Source organism: Bubalus bubalis, chromosome 6 (genome assembly GCF_019923935.1).
Source record: "Bubalus bubalis isolate 160015118507 breed Murrah chromosome 6, NDDB_SH_1, whole genome shotgun sequence".
Taxonomy (NCBI): Eukaryota; Metazoa; Chordata; class Mammalia; order Artiodactyla; family Bovidae; genus Bubalus; species Bubalus bubalis.
In genome coordinates this window covers 77682717-77704221 of record NC_059162.1, presented here as the reverse complement: position 1 = coordinate 77704221, position 21505 = coordinate 77682717, and the positions used below count along the sequence as shown (strand labels likewise).

Here is a 21505-nt window from a genome sequence, read left to right as displayed (position 1 = left end):
TCCCTTGAACTGCAAGGAGATCCAACCAGTCCATTCCAAAGGAGATCAGTCCTGGGTGTTCTTTGGAAGGACTGATGCTAAAGCTGAAACTCCAGTACTTTGGCCACCTCATTCAAAGAGTTGACTCATTGGAAAAGACTCTGATTGTGGGAGGGATTGGGGGCAGGAGGAGAAGGGGACGACAGAGGATGAGATGTCTGGATGGCATCAGCGACTTGATGGACATGAGTTTGGGTGAACTCCGGGAGTTGGTGATGGACAGGGAGGCCTGGCGTGCTGCAACTCATGGGGTCGCAAAGAGTTGGACACGACTGAGCGACTGAACTGAACTGAACTGAACGATGAACTAGACTCACCAAAAAGAGAGATAACTCAAATAAATAAAATCAGAAATGAAAGTGAGATGTTACAACTGATACTACAAAAATACAAAGGATTATAAGAGACTATCACGGACAATAATGTGAAAGAAAATTGGACAGCCTAAAAGAAATAGATAATTTCCTAGAAACATACAAATTACCAAGACTGAGTCATTAGGAAATGGAAAACCTGAATAGAATTATTACTAGTAAGAAGATTGAGTCCGTAATAAAAATCCTCCCAACAAATAAAAGTCCAAGACCAGATGGCTTCACTGGTGAATTCTAACACTTAAAGAAGAACTAATATCTAGCCTTCTTGAAAGCTTCCCAAAAATAGAAGAGAAGGGACTCCTCCAAACTCATTTTATGAGGTCAACATTACTCTGATACCAAAACCAGAGAAGGTTATTACAAGAAAATTGCAGGTCAATGTCCTTGGAGAGCATAGATGTAAAAATACTGAACAAAATATTAGCAAACCAAATCCAATAATAACTTAAAAAATTGCACACCATAATCAAGAGGGATTTATTCCAGAGTGCAAAGATGGTTCAACATCCACAAATCAAAGTGCTATATCATATTAACAAAAAGAAGGATAAAAATCATTTGAACATGTTGTAGACACAGAAAAAGCATTTGACAAAATTCAACATTTATTCATGATAAAACTCTCAACAAAGTGGAAACAGAAGAAACAAACCTCAACATAATAAAGCCCATGTATGACAACTCTATGGTTAACATAGTACTCAGTGGAGAAAGGACTTCCCTTGTGGCTCAGCTGGTAAAGAATCCGCCTGCAATGTGGGAGACCTGGGTTCAATCCCTGGGTTGGGAAGATCCCCTGGAGAAGAAAAGGCTACCCACTCCAGTATTCTGGTCTAGAGAATATCATGGACTGTACAGTCCATGGGGTTGTAAAGAGCTGGACCCAACTAAGTGACTTTCACTTTCATTTTCAGTGGAAAAAAGCTGAAAGCATTACCTCTAGAATCAGGAACTAGACAAGGATGCCTACTCTTGCCACTTTCATTCAACTTAATACCAGAAGTCCTAGCCAGAACAATTAGGCAAGAAAAAGAAATAAAATGCATCCAACTGGAAAGAAAGAAGTAAAACCACCACTATTTGCAGATGACATAACAGTATCTACAGAAAACCCTAAACACTCAACCAAAAAAAAAAATCATTAAACTAATAAACAAATTTAGAAAGTTTCAGGATAAAAAATCAATATACAAAAATAAGTTATGCACTAACAATACACTATTAGAAAGAGAAAATAAGAAAACAATTCTTTTTACAATAGTATCAAAAAGAATAAAACACCTAGGAATAAATTTAATCAAGGAGGTGAAAGACCTGTCCATTGAAAACTATAAGACACTGATGAAAGAAATTGAAGAAGACATAAATGAATTAAAAAATAACCCATACTCATAGATTGGAAGAATTAATATTGTTAAAATGTCTATACTATTCAAAATAATCTACAGATTCAATGTAATTTCTATTAAAATTCCAATGGCATTCTTTCACAGAAAAAGAACATACAATTCTAAAATATATATGGAGCCACAAAAGATCCTTAATAATCAAAGCAATCTTGAGAAAGAAGAAAATGCTAGAGACATCATACATCCTGATTTCAAACTATATTACAAAGCTGTAGTAATTAAACAGTATGATATTAGCATAAAAAGAGACACAGATTGATGAAATGGAATAGACAGCCCAGAAATAGATGCACATGCATATGGGTTTATGACAAAAAAGCCAAGAATATACAATGGAGAAAAAATAGTCTCTTTGATAAATAGTGGAGGAAAAACTGGAGAGATACATGCAAAAAAAAAAAAAAAAGAAGAAGAAAGAAAAGAAACTAGACCACTTTCTTATATCTTACACAAAATTAACTCAAAACAGATTAAAGGCTGTTGAACATGACACCTGAAACCTTAAAACTCCTAGAAGAAAATATAGGCAGTTAACTCTTTGACACTGGTCTTGCAATGATTTTTGGATTTGACACCAAAAGCAAAGGCAGCAAAAGTAAACAAGTGGGACAACATCAAACTCAAAAGCAAAGGAAACTGTCAACAAGATGAAAAGGCAACCTACTGAATGGGAGAAATAATTTGCAAGTAATATATCTGATAAGAGGTTAATATCCAAAATATACAAAGAACTCAAATACTCAGTAACAAGAAAATAAACAACTTGCTTAAAAAAAATGGACAGAGAATTTAGCATTTTTTCAGAGACAATATAGAGATGGCCAAAGAGCACATGAAAAAGTGCTCCATATCACTAATTATCAGGGAAATGCAAATTCAAGTCACAATGAGATACCTTTTCACATCTGTGAGAATGACTATTATTAAAAAGATAAGAAATAGCAAGTGTTGGAGAGGATGTGGAGAAAAGAGAACCCTTGTGCGCTGTTGGTGAAGATGTAAATTGGTGCAGTCACTGTGGAAACAGTGTGAAGCCTTCTTAAAAAAATTAGAACTAGAGTTACCATGCTGCTGTTCTGTGCTTAGTCGTGTCCTACTTTTTGTGACCTCATGGACTGTAGCCCACCAGACACCTCTGTCCATGGGGATTCTCTAGGCAAGAGTACTGGAGTGGGTTGCCATACCCTCCTCTAGGAGCTCTTCCCAACCCAGGGATCAAACCCAGGTCTCTGGCACTATAGGCGGATTCTTTACCAGCTGGGCCACCAGGGAAACCCAGAGCTACCATATGACCCAGCAATTTTACTTCAGGAAAGAAAACAAAGACAATGACTTGAAAAGATTTCTGAACCCCCCCTGTTCACTGCACCACTATTTACAATAGCCAAGATATGGAAACACACTAAATGTCCATCAATGGACAATTAGATAAGTTGTGAAAGTTCAGTTGTGTCCAACTCTTTGCAACTCCATGGACTGCAGCATGCCAGGCTTCCTGTCCGTCATCAGTTCCCGGAGCTTGCTCAAACTCATGTCCATTGAGTTGGTGATGCCATCCAACCATCTCATCCTCTGTGATCCCCTTCTCCTCCACCTTCAATCTTTCCCAGCACCAGGGTCTTTTCCAATGAGTTGGTTCTTTGCATCAGGTGGCCAAAGTATTGGAGTTTCAGATTCAGCATCAGTCTTTCCAATGAATATTCAGGACTGATTTCCTTTAGGATGGACTGGTTGAATCTCCTTGCAGTCCAGGGGACTCTCAAGGGTCTTCTCCAACACCACTGTTCAAAAGCATCAATTCTTTGGTGCTCAGCTTTCATTATGGTCCAACTCTCACATCCACACATGACCACTGGAAAAACCATAGCCTTGGCTAGATAGACCTTTGTTGGCAAAGTAATGTATCTGCTTTTGAATATGCTATCTAGGTTGGTCATAACTTTTCTTCCAAGGAGTAAGCGTCTTTAATTTCATGGCTGCAGTCATCATCTGCAGTGATTTTGGAGTCCAAGAAATTAAGTCTATCACTATTTCTGTTGTTTCCCCATCTAATTGCCATGAAGTGATGGGACCAGATGGTCTTTGTTTTTTGAATGTTGAATTTTAAGCTAGCTTTTTCACTCTGCTCTTTCACTTTCATCAAAAGGTTCTTTAATTCCTCTTTGTTTTCTGCCATAAGGGTGGTATCAACTGCATATCTGAAGTTATTGAATCTGAAGTTATTAAATCTGAAGTTATTGATGTTTCTCCCAGCAATCTTGATTCCAGCTTGTGCTTCATCCAGCCCAGCATTTCACATGATGTACTCTGAATATAAGTTAAATAAGCAGGTTGACAGTATACAGCCTTGAGATACTCCTTTCCCAATTTGGAACCAGTCTGTTGTTCTATGTCTGGTTCTAATTGCTGATTCTTGACCTGCATACAGATTTCTCAGGAGGCAGGTAAGGTGATCCAGTATTCCCATCTCTTTAGGAATCTTCTACAATTTGTTGTGATGTACACAGTCAAAGGCTTTAGCATAGTCAATGAAGCAGATGTTTTCCTGGAATTCTTTTGCTTTTTCTATGATCCAGTGGATGTTGGCAATTTGATCTCTGGTTCCTCTGCCTTTTCTAAATCCAGCTTGAACATCTGGAATTTCTTGGTTCATGTACTGTTGAAGCCTAGCTTGGAGAAGTTTGAGCATTTCTTTACTAGCATGTGAGATGAGTGCAATTGTGCAATAGTTTGAACGTTCTTTGGCATTGCCTTTCTTAGGGATTGGAATGAAAACTGACCTTTTCCAGTCCTGTGGTTGGATGTAATATCATGTAATATTATTCAGCCATAAAAATGAAGGAATTACTGCCATTAGAAACACTGTGGATGGATTTCAAGGGCATGCTAAGTAAAATAAGTCAAATAGAGAAAAACAATGCTGTATGATCTCACTTATACATGGAATCTAAAAACCAACCAAACACTGAACTGATGAATACAGACAACAGATTGGTATTTGACAGAGGCAGAGGATGGAGGGTGGATGAAATTGGTGAAGGTGGTCAAAAGGTACAAACTTCCAGTTATAAAATAAATAAAAAACAAAAGTTGCTAAGTAAATCTTAATATCTCTAAGTAAAAAAATCTTGAGGGCTTCCCTGGTGGCTCAGTGGTAAAGAATCTGCCTGCCAATGCAGGAGAAACAGCTTCAATCCCTGGTCTGGGAAGATCCCACATGCTACAGGGCAACTAAGCCTGTGTGCCACAGCTATTGAGCCTGTGCTCTAGAGCCTGAGAGCTGTGATTACTTATCCCATGTGCCACAACTACTGAAGCTCAAGCGCCCTAGAGTGTGTGCTTGGCACCAAGAGAAGCCACTGCCCCACAATGAGAGAGTAGCCCCTGCTCTCTGCGACTAGAGAAAAAGCCTGTGCAGCAACGAAGACCCAGCACAGCCAATAAATAAATAAAACCTCTTAAAAAATCTTAATAGATCTCCTCACTTTGAAGGAAGAGACTAGAGATATGAAGATAGAAGTCTGCTGTTGTAAAGTGCATGCATTATACATTATTTGAAGGTAAGCTGAGATAAATTAATAATACATATTTGTAAAAACTATCAGACACATGAAAGATGTTCATAGTCAAGGATATATGGTTTAAAGCAATGAAATACCATTTCTCAACTGTTATATTAATAAAAATTACAGAAGATGGATAGCATTCACTCTTCGTGATGATGCAGTATGCCAGTAGGACTGTAATTACTATAGTTTGGACAATAATCTGACATAATCCTTTACAGTAAATAAGCTCAAACCCTTTGATTCAACAAGGCACACATGAGATTTTATTACACACAAATAAAAGCACTATACATTTGTACATGTTTATATTTAAGAATATTTTTATTTTGGTGAATATGCTGTATTTTTGCTTGGAGGACAATTGGAAAAAAAACTGAAGACCTATAAATAAAAGAAAAGTTTACATAGTATGGAATACCTGTAGCTATTAAAAAATAATTAGATCTGTTACGTATGTTGTGGAATAAAGTTTATGCCATGTGGTAAAGAAAAACAAAAGATTGATAGATAGATAGACTGACTCAATTTTTGTTTAAAGCAGAAAAAAGCCCTATCATACATTTATATAGGCATGAAGAAAAATGTGGAAAGATTCTCACAAAACTATTACTTTAGGGGGATTTATCCTATTATTACTGTATTGTGTTTAACTTATAAAAACAGATACTCAATTGAGATTCTTTCTGTCTCAGTTTTAACAGAGGTCCTACAGGCTAAAATCAAAAACTCTAATGTTAATACATCACCCAGCAGATAGCAGTGCTTCAGACCAATAACTTCTGGCGTTTCACATTTTTTTTTCCTTTCCAAAGTGTAGCATTCATTGCTCCTGTTCCATCACTTTATATTGTGGGTGAGGGAGTGGGGTGCAGGTAACATGTATGTGGGGATTATAGGTGGTAGACCAGAGAAGTCATCGCCAGCGAGGCAGCCACTACTGCTCACTACCCAGAGAACTTGGCTCTGAGGTGGATACTTTGAAGGGACCGGACTGGAAGCTGTCTCACTTCAGAAATCAGAGAGTATTTTTTATATATGGGAAGCATAGAGCAAAGAGATACTTGGAGCCTAAAAGATGGATGCAAGGAGATCAAACCAGTCAATCCTAAAGAAATCAATGCTGAATATTAACTGGAAGGACTGATGCTGAAGCCAAAGTTCCAATATTTTGACCCCCTGATGCGAAGAGCCAACTCACTGGAAAAGATCCTGATGCTGGGAAAGATTGAGAGCAGGAAGAGGAGGAGGTGACAGAAGATAAGGTGGTTGGATGGCATCACTGACTGAATGAACATGAGTCTGAGCAAACTCCAGGAGATACTGACGGACAGGAAAGCCTGGCAGGCTGCAGTCCATGGGGTCGCAAAGAGCAGGACACAACCAAGTGACTGAACAATGACAACAAAAGACTGATACATAGAAAAGAATATTAATGCTCACCAAGCATCTATGTTTAAGAATGTCCTTCACTGGACTTTCATTGAGCAAATCTGTAACTAACTAACTTAAATAACTACTGTGTGATTTTTGGTTAGAAATGTTTGTTAGAAACCTGACTTTTATGTGAATCACTCTCCTCTTTTGGAGAACCTACAATACACTTTCTCTTGAGCCACAAAAGTTCTGCTTCTGATGCCCAGGTTACAAGTTATTACATGATGTAATCCGTGAATCCTGTGTATCATGTCTCTTAGATTTAGCTGTTGAGAAGTGCAGAGTCAGGCTGTGAATCCAATTTATGTTGTGTGGAACCCTGTGGCTGTCAGTGTTTTAAATTTGCCCCATGTCTCATTTTACTTTTTGATATTTATTTTCATTTAACAAGGCTTCTGGCAACCTAAAAAGCTCTTGAAAATGCATTGCTCCTATCCAAGACATGGCATCTTTCATGTGGTTTGTTCCTTTGTAAACAACATCTGTGCTTGCTGAATGTCAGTTGTGGGAAAGTTACAATTCTACATTTTAAGAATCTTTGAGGATTACTAATAATTTAAGTATTTTGCACTACAATATTTTACGTAAGCCTTTCAACATATGACAGTACAATTATATTTAGGGGTTTTATTTGGGTCCTGTAAATGTAACACTTAGGACAGATGAGTAAAATTGATAACTAAACAAAAGCTTTCAGAAATGGAACTTTTGCAAAGTGAAGTAGTAAGGATGAATAATTCATTTTAGATTCTAATCTCTTTCTTAAAATAAAAGTTTAAAAATGTATGTCTGAAACTTCTTACCAAGTTTAACTGGTGCCAACATTTGTCTGATACACTAAATCACTATGTTGGCAACCATCTCAATATTTATTGACAAATGACACTCAGTTATTCATAGCACACTGAAAGTGTTTTCAGGACTTTTGGTATCAACAATGAACCAAAATAGACATTTAAAGGAATGGAAAAATACTAGAAATGGAAACTGAACTAGTATTTCCTAGAACACTATTTGTCATTGTGGTTATTCACTTAATTGAGCTTTTGATTTGCAAGTGCATCATCTGGTTCTAGATACACAGATGGCCATCTCACATCTACAGACTTAAAAATCATCCTAATCATCATACATGGATAATTTGGTTTGTATGTCAGGTTCTTGCGTCACCAGGCTTTCTTCATTATCTAGGGCTTGTTCTCAGAAAATATAGAAGCAAGATTTTCTTTTCTCTAACTAGACAGGTAACCACAGACAACCACCATGTATCTACTAGGGAAACTCCCCAGATATTAAAAGAAGAAGGAGGAAGAAAAGGAAGAGAAATGAAAGAAAACAGAAAGATATTGACTGATGGTTAGATTCCATATGGAAGGGTCACTGAGCTACTAAAAAAAAAAACCAAACTACTATATATAATTTTCTAACTATTCTTTTTTAAAAATTCTGTTGCAAATTTTAAGATTCAACATCACTTATAATCTTGATTGATCACAGAGAATGAGATTTCTCCAGAACAAGTCAATTCAACTCAACAAATATTTGTTGAGCCCCTGTTCTGTACCACTCACTGTCCCAAGTGCTGGAGATAAGAGAGTAAATAAGATATGTGGTCCTTGCACTTATGGAGCTTATAGTAACAAGGAGGATTCAGGGAGGATGGGAGCACCTTTGTTTTTAGCAACTATTAACACAAGCCTTCCTTCAATATTTAATTGAGGGATATAGTTAATTGAATGATATACTGATGGATTTAAAAGAAGATGATTTCTCTAATAATACTTATGTAAGATTAGTCATCTTCTGGTTTATTTGCCTCTTGGGAAAAGAGAATAATGAAGGTTATCATTGTTGCCTGCATCTTAAAGTTTTCTCATAATTTGTTTTGCTGCTTAACAAATTCAAGTTCTTTCTCCATTACCTCTCATCTGTTCTCCTACAGAAAATAGCTCAGATGCACTGGAACATCATCTTGTATCTGACTCAGCAATTTTGTAACATGCTGCAGTTAGAGGTTAACAGACTAGTGGTTTTTAAATATTTTAGTCTGTCTGTGGCTTTTAAAATTAAAGGGATTTGTGCATATATCCCCAATATATGTTCAGTTTTTTAAATTAACTTATAAATTTTATATATACATAATAAGTATATTTTGCAAATACACAGTTACAACATATATACTGTAAAATGTACACTAAAATATAAATTAATTTTTAAATGAGATAGAATAAAATACATTTTGATAATTTATTGACAAAATAAAAAGTCTTTCTTCTCACTAAAAATAAGAGAAAAATAAGCTAATTCATGAATTATACAAGCCTATTATTTACATTTGGTTACCATAATTTTACTACCCCTGATACTGATTAGTTGTCCTTTCAAACTGAGTAGATGCTGCTCTATTTTCATACTTTTAAACAAAGGGTTCAAAATTCACTCACTCAATTGAAAGATTGAAACAAAATATAAAATACTTGTTTGTAAGTATTTTAAAGTGCTTTTTTGTAGGTGACAGATGAAGTTACATAATTTTTAACAAAACAAAACAAAAAACCCCAATAATGGTAATATTTTGAAACATTTGTTTTCAAATTTTTTCTTTATAGCACTTTCTCCTTCAGTGTGGAAATGTATATTTATTTGAAGGGACAAACAAACCTTGTTTTTTATTTTTTTCCAGAAGAGTCTATTAGGTAACATACTACTAAGAGACATATCATCACAGAAAAGATAGGCAGGTTTAAAATATTTGCCTTCTTTGGTAAAAAATTAATAATAATAATTGAATTCTTTTAACTTTGATGCAAATAATTTTCATAGTCACTATCTCACTACCCAGTGCTATTAAGATTCTACAATTTAAGGATTTGTTTTTTATCAAAATATTCACATAGACAAATTGTTGGAGTGTTTAAACTTCAATGTTACAGTCTCAGAAAACTAATTATACACTGTCAATTCTAAGATGCACACTTTTCATATTTAACAGCTCCAAAATTACTAAGTGTCTTATGCCTACCACCCAAACAGTATGGTGAGGTAGTTAACTTTGCACATGCTTAGTGAGCCTGGACTGGTTTCAGAGGAAGGGAAGAACATCCCAGGGGTAACAGTGGGACGTTCTTGTAAGAAATGCGGCTTTCTTATATCACAACACAGATATCATATGTTGATATGATATCAATATCAACACTCATATCACAGAGGATGATATCAGGTGAAACCCAAAAAGTGATCAGGAGTATGATCACTGAATGTGAAGGTATCTAAAGACTATTTTAAACAAATTTATTTGTTTCTTTTTGAATGAGCAAGTGACCGATAATAAACACATATGTCTAATCAGCCTAAAAGAGGTGTTTTTAAAATAAGAGTGTAATTACAAATATTCTAAGTGACAAGGAAGCATTATGTCATAAGTTTTATGTGACAGTTCTTTTTATTTCTTCCTAGTATATAAAAAAACAGTCTTACAGTTGAATTCCTAGATTCAATGAAATATTGTCATAAGTAAAGTCACCTCTGTCATCCCCTCTGCATTTTGGGCAGTTTTTCCTCTTCCCTCAGAACCCCACTTACAACATATGGAACATGGGATTTTCCTGATGGTCCAGTGGCTAAGACTCCCGGTACCCACTGTAGGGGGCCCGGTCCGATTCTTGGAGGGGGAATTAGATTCCACATGGCCCAACTAACAGTCCGCATCTGATTCAGCCAAATAAATAAATAAGTGTTAAAAAACAAAAAAACATATGGAACATGGGACCATTTAGGGTCGGGGTCATGCCAACTATTAAATGTACGTTTTCCCTTACTTTTTAGTTACCAAACACCAATGAAAGTTCTAGTATTTTCTTCCTACATCCAGTCTTTCACACAGCCCCGTTTGGAAACCGCGGTGTCGTAAGCGCTGGGCAAGCGCAGAGGAAGAACATCTCTGAGGAAAGTTTTCTAAAAGAGTGTCAACGAAGTGCCGCTTTCCTGTGGCAAGAACACAATTCTGTGGTGCTTTTCACACCCTGGCGCTTACTTTACCTGCCCAACCCTGTGAGCCCTCGCTCAGGCTGATGAGCCAGGCTTTCCGACCCTCGTGTACCGAAGGGGAATCAGAGGTGTGGAGCGGTAATTACCTTGCTCCGGGACACACGGACACAGCTCGCCCGGGAGGAACCCGAGGCTCGCCGGCCGGCTTCCACCGCTGACCGCGCAGCTGCCTTCCCTCCGCCGACGGTCCCAGCCACCGCCACTGCCCGGGCCCCGCCCGCCTCACGTCCCGGCGCGCCCCGGCGCTGGAGCACCCACCCCCGGGCCGGCGGCGGGGTAGGCGCCGGCACCGGGACGCCGGGAGCTCACTCGGCCGGCGCGGCACGTGCGCCCCACAGCACCCCGGCCCCCGGCTCCGCGCCGCCCCGCAGCGGAGCCGCGGGCAGGCGACGCGCGCGGTGAGTGACCGGGGCTGGGGGGGTCGGGGCACCAGAGACCCCGGGGTTGCGTGCCTCGCTTTTCCCGTGGAGGGGGGTTGGGGGACGACCCCTCCTAACCAAGGTCCTGGCGGGCTATTCGCAGGAGGGTGCCGGGTTGGGGTAGGGGGTCAGATGGAGGGGAGGGGGCGCTCAGATTCATCCTCCACTGAGCTTGTTGAATGGTGGGAGTGCTCAGTGGAGGATGCGCGGGTGGCTGTGGAAAGGGCAGCGGGCACCCCTCTAGCCTTGGACAAGGCCCACGGGAGTGACTCGGGGCTCGAAAGCGGACCTTCTGTGATTAAGATATTGAGGAATCTTAACTTGGTCTTGCATAGGGCTGAATTCTCCTTTTCTCCGCAGCACTTGTCTGGGGGCCTCTGTAGACCCAGAGTCCCCACCTGGCCAGTCACTAGCAGAATGCTCTGGGGCCAGGCGCGTGGCCAGACTCTTCTCTCATCTGAGATGTCTCTTTAGAGAGGCCCTTTTCACCTGGTTGAAGGGCACTAAATAAAAGCATTGAAAAAGATTATGTATCCCTATGATTAGATCTGTTTTATGGACAGCAATCCAAACCCATGCTATAGTCTAAAGAGTAGGCAATGGCACCCAACTCCAGTACTCTTGCCTGGAAAATCCCATGGACAGAGGAGCCTGGTAGCCTCCAGTCCATGGGGTCGCCAAGAGTCTTGGCACAACTGAGCGACTTCACTTTCACTTTTCACTTTCATGCATTGGAGAAGAAAATGGCAACCCACTCCAGTATTCTTGCCTGGAGAATCCCAGGGACAGAGGAGTCTAGTGGGCTGCCGTCTATGGGGTTGCACAGAGTCGGACACGACTGAAGCGACTTAGCAGCAGCAGCAGCAGCAGCATAGTCTAAAGAACAGGGCAAAATTAGACTTTAGCCTTTTTAAAAACTCTAAATGTTTGTTATAATCCCTTCTGTGTGTGTCCCATGTGAATAAAAATCATTGAGCACCTACTGTGTACTTGGCCCTTGGGTATCATTGTTATACTCTATAACTCTTTAAAAACCCAGTGAACCAGTTATAAGTATTCCCATTTTACAGATGTGGAAACTTTCACACAGATAGTGGGTTACAGGTTTCTGCCTCCAGACTCTGTGCTTCTTGCCTTTGCACCTCTGACTCAGAACATTATATCCACTTCCACTTGGGTAAACAAACATTAGATTCTAGTTCCCATTAGCAAGGAATGGTACAGTGCCCTATTTCCGTGGCCAGCATATAACTAAAAGGACCTTAGTGGCTGAGAGCTGACACTTTTCCCCTCCATTTTTATGTGAAATTCTCAACTCATTACTGTCACTTTCTTGGGCACAGAAGACTGGTAAAGAGTTTGCAACATTCTTTTATCATGTATCATGTTTCTTGAATGTCATGATGCTTACATAAATCCCCAAATTTTGGCAAGCTCTTAATCTTTCCTGCATTAGAATTGAGTTACAGTGTAGAAAAATTGTAAAGCATGTGGGAGAAAAATCCTATAAATACAGTAGATGTTGTACATCATTTCTCAATTGTGGACTTTTTGTTGTTGTTGTACCTGCTTTGTTCTTCGGCCAGTTATTTGTCATCTTTGCAATTACACTTGCAACACTGCTCTTAACTTTTGCATGTACGTTTATGTAGGCTAAATCCCAAAGAAAGAAAGCCAAATCCCAAAGAAGCCTTGTCCAATTTCCTTTGTCCTTGGAACATTGTGGTGCTCTTTGCTAATGGTAGCAATGTTTTTTAAGTACATATTGAAAATCTGTTATGTTCAAGACACTGTGCTCATCATCATAATAAATATAAAGAAATGTAAGTCTCAGTTCCTGTCCTCAAGTTAAAACCGTTTGTGTCCATGCTCAGTTGCAAAGTTGTGCCTGACTCTTTTACGACCCTGGTGGACTATAGCCCACCAGGCTTCTCTGTCCGTGGGATTTCCCAGCCAAGAAAGATGGAGTGCATTGCCATTTCCTTCACTAGGGGATCTTCCTGACCCAGGGATCGAATCTGCACCTCCTGCATTGCAGATGGATTCTTTATGACTGAGCCACTTTGTCATAAATGATAGGTGGCATAAAATCACCTTTTATGTAGCAGGTGTAGTATCTAGTTTTAATCAAACTAATCCTTCAGTGGTGAGCCAGATGACTGGGCCAAGAGAGAGGTCAAAAAGCAAGACTGTCTAACTTAATTCTAACAATGTCCTTGATAAGTAAGTGATACTATCTTTTTTCTTATAATAAGAATAATAATGGATGATAATATTTACTGAGCTCTTGCTATATACCAGGCACTTTGCTAAGAGCTTCTCATTTAACTCCCACAATAATCCTGTGAAGTAGGTGCTATTTTTATTTTATAATTGAGGAAACTCAAGCATAGAAGGTAGTTCTAATTTATCTAATTCTGATTTTACTTGTTGTTTTTCTTATTATTGTGATCAACTTGCAGATTTCTCCACTTGTAGAATAGAAATACCAATAGTTAACTTTATTTAGTAGGAAAGCAAATATTAAAAACTCTGCATTTTGGTAAATTGCTAAGTAAATGCCTATAAAAGATTATTAAGACTAGAATCTTAATTTACATCTCTTTTGCAGTAATATGCAGAAGAAAAGGAAAATATTAAGTAAAACATCAGGCAGAGATGCTGAAACATGAGGTTGTTAGTGTAGACGTTTGGGCTGAATTATTAATTATAGAAGAAGCCTTGAGGAGTATTGTATTGTATGCATGGTGATCACTAGTCTTAGTCCCCCCAGCCCCCACCCAGAGTGCCTCCAATGATATTAAGATAATTGTGAAATTCCTAGAAAACTCTTAGAACAAAGTAATCATAATGTGTTTTAATGTTTTTAATGCCTCATAGCACTCAGAAAAGACTCAGGGATTGATGTTACAAACATACCAAGATGTTACACGATCCAAGGATAAGCCTGCCACTCCCATGCCATAGCCCACAAATAGAGACTTAAAGGTTGAATGTGTCCAAGGAGAGACCTTTCCAATTAACTAATGAAGAAAAGTTAAGAGAGAGAGAGATTTAATTTTCTCAATAAATATGGATTGCCATTTTTCAAAGTTACTTGCAATGACACGAATAGAAGTGGAAAAACCAGGATGGCACCCAGCCCCAGGATGGTCCTCTGGCCCCACACACCATGCTGTTTTCAGAATACCATCCTCTCCAGGAAAAGATGGCTTCTTTTACTTATAACTCTTGAAGTATGCAGAGAGTGAAAATAGAGAAGGTTGGATTGTTGCAACTTAATTGAACAAGTGCCTTGAAAATTGTAGCCTTGTGGAGCTAAACGAAGAAATAAAACACATTGCAAATAACACCAGTTGATTTGAAAGTATCTTGTTTTTTCCAGACTCCATCCATGTCTTATGTCTTATTCTTTTATTTCCTTTTTATTTCTATTGTAGGAGTGCTTGTTCAATTTATAAGGCAGTTCACAGTACACATGATTCTGCAGTTGGGTCCTGATAAGATTCCCTAATAAGTTTTAAATGTAATTTGTTTACACACAACATGTCTGGAGCCTGCCTGTTATGTCCAGTGTGATATATCTGAAGTGGAAATGAAACAAATAGGACTGAGAAATAGAACATTCTAGAAAAATAGGAAAGAAGGGAGAAAAGCAAAGGAGATCTTTGTTAAGGAAAATGATTTAAAAAATCATAAAGAGGGAAAGGAGAAAACACTCTGAAATTTAAAAAAAAAAAAAAAAAGGAGAAAGGAACCCTTGAATTCAAAAGAAGAAACCAAGAGTAGAAAGTTCCTGTACATGGGTAAAATTAGGACTACAGATGCTTACCGGTGAGATAAGCCAAAATTCAAAAGAGCGTCAGCAGCTGCATGAGAAAGAAAAACAGGTGTGTGTCCAATTTGGCTCATGTAATGGCGTTTGGAACTGTTGGTTAAAAAGAAGAAAAAGCAGAGGGGGTTGACATGGTTACTTTCCATCCCCTTTAAGCCATCTGGCATTTCCAGGTGGCACAGTGATAAAGAATCTGCCTGAAGAAGCACAAGCTGGAATCAAGATTGCTGGGAGAAATATCAATAACCTCAGATATGCAGATGACACCACCCTTATGGCAGAAAGTGAAGAGGAACTCAAAAGCCTCTTGATGAAAGTGAAAGTGGAGAGTGAAAAAGTTGGCTTAAAGCTCAACATTCAGAAAACGAAGATCATGGCATCTGGTCCCATCACTTCATGGGAAATAGATGGGGAAACAGTGGAAACAGTGTCAGACTTTATTTTGGGGGACTCCAAAATCACTGCATATGGTGACTGCAGCCATGAAATTAAAAGACGCTTACTCCTTGGAAGAAAAGTCATGACCAACCCAGATAGCATACTGAAAAGCAGAGACAGTACTTTGCCAACAAAGGTCCGTCTAGTCAAGGCTATGGTTTTTCCTGTGGTCATGTATGGATGTGAGAGTTGGACTGTGAAGAAAGCTGAGCGCCAAACAATTGATGCTTTTGAACTGTGGTGTTGGAGAAGACTCTTGAGAGTCCCTTGGACTGCAAGGAGATCCAACCAGTCCATTCTGAAGGAGATCAGCCCTGGGATTTCTCTGGAAGGAATGATGCTAAAGCTGAAACTCTAGTACTTTGGCCACCTCATGTGAAGAGTTGACTCATTGGAAAAGACTCTGATGGTGGGAGGGATTGGGGGCAGGAGGAGAAGGGGACGACAGAGGATGAGATGGCTGGATGGCATCGCTGACTCGATGGACGTGAGTCTGAGTGAACTCCGGGAGTTGGTGATGGACAGGGAGGCCTGGTGTGCTGCGATTCATGGGGTCGCAGGGAGTCAGACATGACTGAGCGACTGAACTGAACTGAACTGAATACAGAAGACTCAGAAGACATGGGTTTGATCCATGAATTGGAAAGATCCCCTGGAAGAGGAAATGACAATCCACTCCAGTATTCTTGCCTGGGAAATCCCATGGATAGAGGAGCCTGGAGGGCTACAGTTCATTGGGTCACAGAGTCAGACACAGCTTACCGTACCTGCATTAAGCCATCTGACGTGACATTATGAAGGGGCTGATTTGATAATCTGGGACTTGTGGGCCAGGATTTGTCCATATTATGGCTTGTTAGACTTTTCAACAAATAGTAGTCTTAGAAGCAAAATGGAGATGATGCTTTGGGTAAGGAACTCTTTTTCATAACATCACTTGTGAAAGGCTTGAGGAGAAGTTTGGCTCCAAAGGCTGAGTTTCAAGTTAGCTATTTGGTGGACTTTTCCTTTTCTATCCTTACAGTGGAATAGGTCATTAGAAATGGATATATATATTGTGCATACACTGGGTTTTGTCATTTGATCTTTGTTTGAGGGAAGTAGGTGATTCAACCTTCTGAACACTAAAGCATTAGGCACTGTAAGTGCTTTACTAGATGGGTATCACAAAGACTGGATATAATGTGCAATGACCATAATAAGAGATCAACAAACAAATTCCTATTAGTACTAAGAGCATTGTTCATATTAGTTCTAGTTCTAGTTTTATGCTGCTACTATTGCTACTGATCAGAAGCAATTGCAGCTGCAAGAAGTAATGTTGGATTAGAAATTATAAGACCATCATTCTGATCTAGATTCTGCTATTAATGTGACCTTTGGCAAGCTGCTTCCTTTCTTTAGGGCTCAGTTTACCTACCTATAAAATGAGGAATGTAGAATATATGACTTCCAAAGTGTTGTCTTTATATGCTGATTTGCCACCAGTAAGACATAGGACCTGTCCATTACTTTGCCAGCAGAAGAGAAGGATTTTGTACCCTGCCTCAGCAAATCAACTGGGTAATTGATGGTCTGTATTTGTAAGGCACACAGCCTTCATGCACATTCAAAACAATCACTTTCTTGTTCTGTGGTGGCCCAGACTCAAATGTCAGCTGTTGGGAGGGGAGGGGAGCAGTAGGGCATGGTTATTATTAGCTAATCTTTGAGGTTCCTTCTTCCTCTGAGTTCTTAAAGTCTATGAAAGCCAGGGTTAAGATTAACTAACGTATGACCTTTTACCTAGTCTAACAAAACATACAATTCAAGTACGTTGAAAGTCATAAGCGATTTAGAAAAGAAAGGCAAAACCTGGATCCAGAAGGAAATGGGGGAGCTAGTCTCAGTGGAGTGCCTACCCTGTGCTGGGTATTCTTGGGAGTCCATGCCATGGACATATTCATCCTCCCAGTAACTTGGTCTAGGTAGGTATCCCTGTACTCTTGGCATGAATGAGTAAATGGCACCCTGACAGTTAACAGCACACAGTGGAACTGAGACTCTCTAGCCTTTTTCTTTTCCACCATACCATGCTGCTCCTTGAGCTTACTATGGTGCTACAGAAAAAAAGCAGTGTGGAAGTAGGAAGAGTTCCTGCCTACATGAAATTACCATCCTTGATGAGGGTTTTTCCTAGCCTAGCCAAATATGATTTTGAAGTAGTTGCTTATTTTGTGCTTCTTCCTGGAGCAGTGGGGAAAGAGAGGCTCATGGAGGGGGATTCTTTCTCTGCCCTCCTGCCAGTGGCTGTATTTCTGGCTGGTCCCTGCCTCACTCACTGAGATGTTGTTTTCATTGTCTGGAAACTGTCACCACTTGAGTGATGAGTCAATGACAGCACACTTTGATTTTCTGATTCAAGACAGAGTTGTAGTTTTAATATCGACCCTCCAGGCAGACTGTATGAAGGATGTTTACAGTTGATAGAAGGTTTCATTTTATTGGAAGATACCTCATTTACTTGAAGGTCTTTGGGGTTGTTTCTTATAAATGAAGAAATTGTTTTACCTGGTCATTCAGAGAAAATAAGCATGTTTGTATTTGGATCAGTGTACTATGTAAACTCAAATCCTCTATTTTGTCTAGTTCATATGTAGGTGTATATATATATTTCATATACATATGTACATTTTAAAAATTCTTATTATAACCAACTAATATTTTACTATTCGGAGAATGTTATAACTTCATAAGTTGCAATGCACATTGAAAAATAATACACTGTGGACACCCCTTGCAGTTAGGAAGCAGAAACCTTTAATCCCTGTATATCTGCTCATTCAGTTATCTTCTAGTTCAATCCATTGTTTCCTTTATGCCAGAATATTCCAAAGTTTAATGAAAACTTATTTTAAACTGAACTAAGATAGCTACAACAAAAGGTAGCAAAATGAGATTTAATGTAGTTTTAATGTACTGTAGTCATTTTAAACTAACTAGAAGCAAAAAACAGAAAAGCCATTTAAATTTCATTCAGTTCAGCATGTGTCTTTTATTTTTAAACATCACTGTCTGGATGTGGACAATGTTGGTCCTAAATACTTCTTTTTATTTTTTGGCTATGTGATGTGACTCTTAGTTCCTCCACCAGGGATCAAATTGTGCTCCTTGCATTGGAAGCCTAGAGTCTTACTCACTGGCCCACCAAAGAATTTGCCAGCATATGTCTTCTATGTGCCACAAATTGTGGCTTCTGCCCATGAGGAGTTTGCAAGATAATGGAAGATATAGGCAGATACCTAAAGAAATTAGTTCTACTTACTATGGCAGGTGCTAAGATAGGAGGATGCCAGAATGATATGAAGATACAAGTAGGATACAAGATACAGTCTGACCAAAAGATATCAGTAAGGCTTGTAAGATCTGGCTACTTCTCTCCATCTCTGCTGCTATCCCTCTGGTCCACATCACCAGTATTGCCTACCTGGCTGTTCCCAGTTGTTTCCTAACTGATCCATTTGCTTCTACTCCAGCCTCCATACATGGAGCCAAGACTAGTTTTTCTGTTTGCTTTTGTATTTGTGTGTATGTTTTATATAATTCATATCTTGTTTCTCCCTAACTAAAAGCCAGCTAAATAAATAAATAAAACCGCTAATTATGCACAGTGGTTTCCCATTGATTGGAGAGTAAAATCCAGGCTCCTTTCCATGGCAAACAAATCCATGGCAGATCTTGCTCCTGCCTTCTACAATTTCATTTCATATGACTCTGCACACAGTTACTTTCCCCAGCTACTCTGACCTTATTTCTGTGCCTCAACCAAATAGCAAGCCCGTTCCTCTGCCTTCAGGCTTTGCACTCAATATTTATTCTGCCAGGAAAAATCTTTCTGAGCCTTCACCTGGCCTGTGCCAATCGCAGCTCAAGTTTCACCTCTAGAAAAGCCTTCATTGTCCAGCTTCTCTGCTCCCCAGGGACTCTCTCCCCTTAGCCTCTCTTAATCTTTTGTTATTATCTGAATGTATCTGTTTGTTATTTATTTACTTTTTGTCTACCTACTCCAAAATATTGGCTCCATGCAAGCTGAAACTCTGTCTTGTTCTCCACTCTCAAGTCCTTGGCACCTGGCAATTGCTAAATTCTTATTTATCGAGTAAATGACAGAATAAAAAGTGTCTGAGCTGAGTTGGGATACATGAGGAAGACTTAAGGAGTCCAAGAACAGTGGAAAGGTAGGAGAATACCACGAACAAAGACACAGAAGCATGAAGTGGCACGGGATGTGTGGGGGGACCAGGAGCAGCTCAGTGTTGCTAGGCAGTAGTGTCAGTAGTGGTGGATGTAGCTGGTGATGACGACAGGAATTACCAGTCACAGAAGCCACTGAATGCTATGACCTTGGCCTTTGTGATTTAGAGAGAGCTGAACTGTCAGATTTCAATTTAGGTCAGTGTTTCTCAGACATTTTAAACTGAAGTCCGGAGAATACATGTTATATTTTCTGCAAACTGAGATTCATCTCCAGAGTTCAGAGGCCACCATGTTTTTTGGCCCATAGCCCCTTTCTCCATCTTCAAAGGCAGCAGCCACAGCCCTCACATCATGGCTCTCTGACCAATTCTTCACCCCCCCTCATCCACTTTTAAGGACTCATACAATTAGGTTGGGCCCTTGTGGGTGGCTCAGATAGTAAAGACTCTGCCTGCAATGTAGGAGGTCTGGGTTCAGTCCCTGGGTCAGGAAGATCCCCTGGAGAAAGGAATGGCAACCCACTCCAGTATTCTTGCCTGGAGAATCCCATGGACAGAGGAGCCTAGTGGACAACAGTCCATGGGGTCACAAAGAGTCAGACATGACTAAGAGACTAGCAGATTTTCACTTGGGTATCCAGGGTAAACACCGTACCTCAGGGTCCCTAACTTTAATCACATCTCCAAAATCCCTTTGTCATGTAAGACAATGTATTTATTCACAGGTTCTGTGGATTAGAGCATGGACATCTTTGGTGGATCACTATGCTGCAGGGCCCACAGGGATGTTTATAGGGGATTTTCTATAACTCATATTCCTCCCCCCCCCCCCCACTTCCCTTCTTTCTTTCAATGCTTATAAGGCCTTTCTTTTCCATGGCCAAGTGCTCACATACAGCAGCGAGCAAGACAGTCAATGTTCCAGCTCTTGTGGGGGCTTAAATTCTAACAGAAAGGTAGATGACTGATAAGCAATCAAAATAGGAGATTGTTTGATGGTGTAAGTAAAGTGATGTGTAGAAAGGAACTGGGCAAGACCACTTTGGCTGAGTGGTCAGGGAGGGGCTCTTTGAGGAAGTGACACATGATCTGAGATCTGAAGGATGTAAGTCAGTCAGCCACTAAGAGCCAGGGGAAGAGGATTCTAGCAGAAATGAAAAGTACAAGGTTCCCGGAGCAGCAGAGGGCATGTCTTGTTCAAGGAACAGTCTGAAGGCCAATGTGAATGAAGTAGAACAGCTAGGCAAAAAAAAAAAAAAAAAAAAAAAAAAAAAGAGCAAATCATGGTGGCAAGACAGGAGACGTGAAGCCAGCCAATGGCTGAGAGAGTAATGTATGGTAATTTGGGATTTTTTTTCCTAACAGCAAGGGGGATCTACTGATGGGTTTTAAATAGAGATGATACCAAGCAGGGAACATAATCCAATTTATGTTTTTACAGTAGTCAGCTATGTAAAAATGACTTAGAAAGGGGCAGGGATGGACTAGAGAGACACATTAAGGAGCTCCTGCAGTCCTCTGGGGGGAGATGACAACTGAGGTTTGGACTGGGGTGAGGACGGTGAAAGGACTGATCTGTGGTATATTCAGGAGGTAAAATTGACAGGACTTAATGGTGATTTGGCTGTGGGGTATGACAGGGTGCAATGAAGGAGGACAGCTAGGTTCTTTTTAGCAAGTCACAGGATAAAAATTTTATTCAC

At 39.6% G+C, this 21505-nt stretch overlaps 1 protein-coding gene across 2 annotated transcripts in view; it reads left to right on the top strand.

The window, feature by feature from the left end:
• The first annotated feature begins 10760 nt into the window (after positions 1 to 10760).
• IL12RB2 (interleukin 12 receptor subunit beta 2) overlaps positions 10761 to 21505 on the top strand; it is an 88684-nt gene continuing 77939 nt past the window's right edge. The window contains exon 1 of one of the 2 annotated variants that reach the window (XM_025288498.3): positions 10761 to 11273. The gene's annotated coding sequence lies outside the window, so the exon portion shown is untranslated. The remainder of the gene's footprint in view (positions 11274 to 21505) is intronic. The other variant, XM_025288497.3, reaches the window with a different exon arrangement.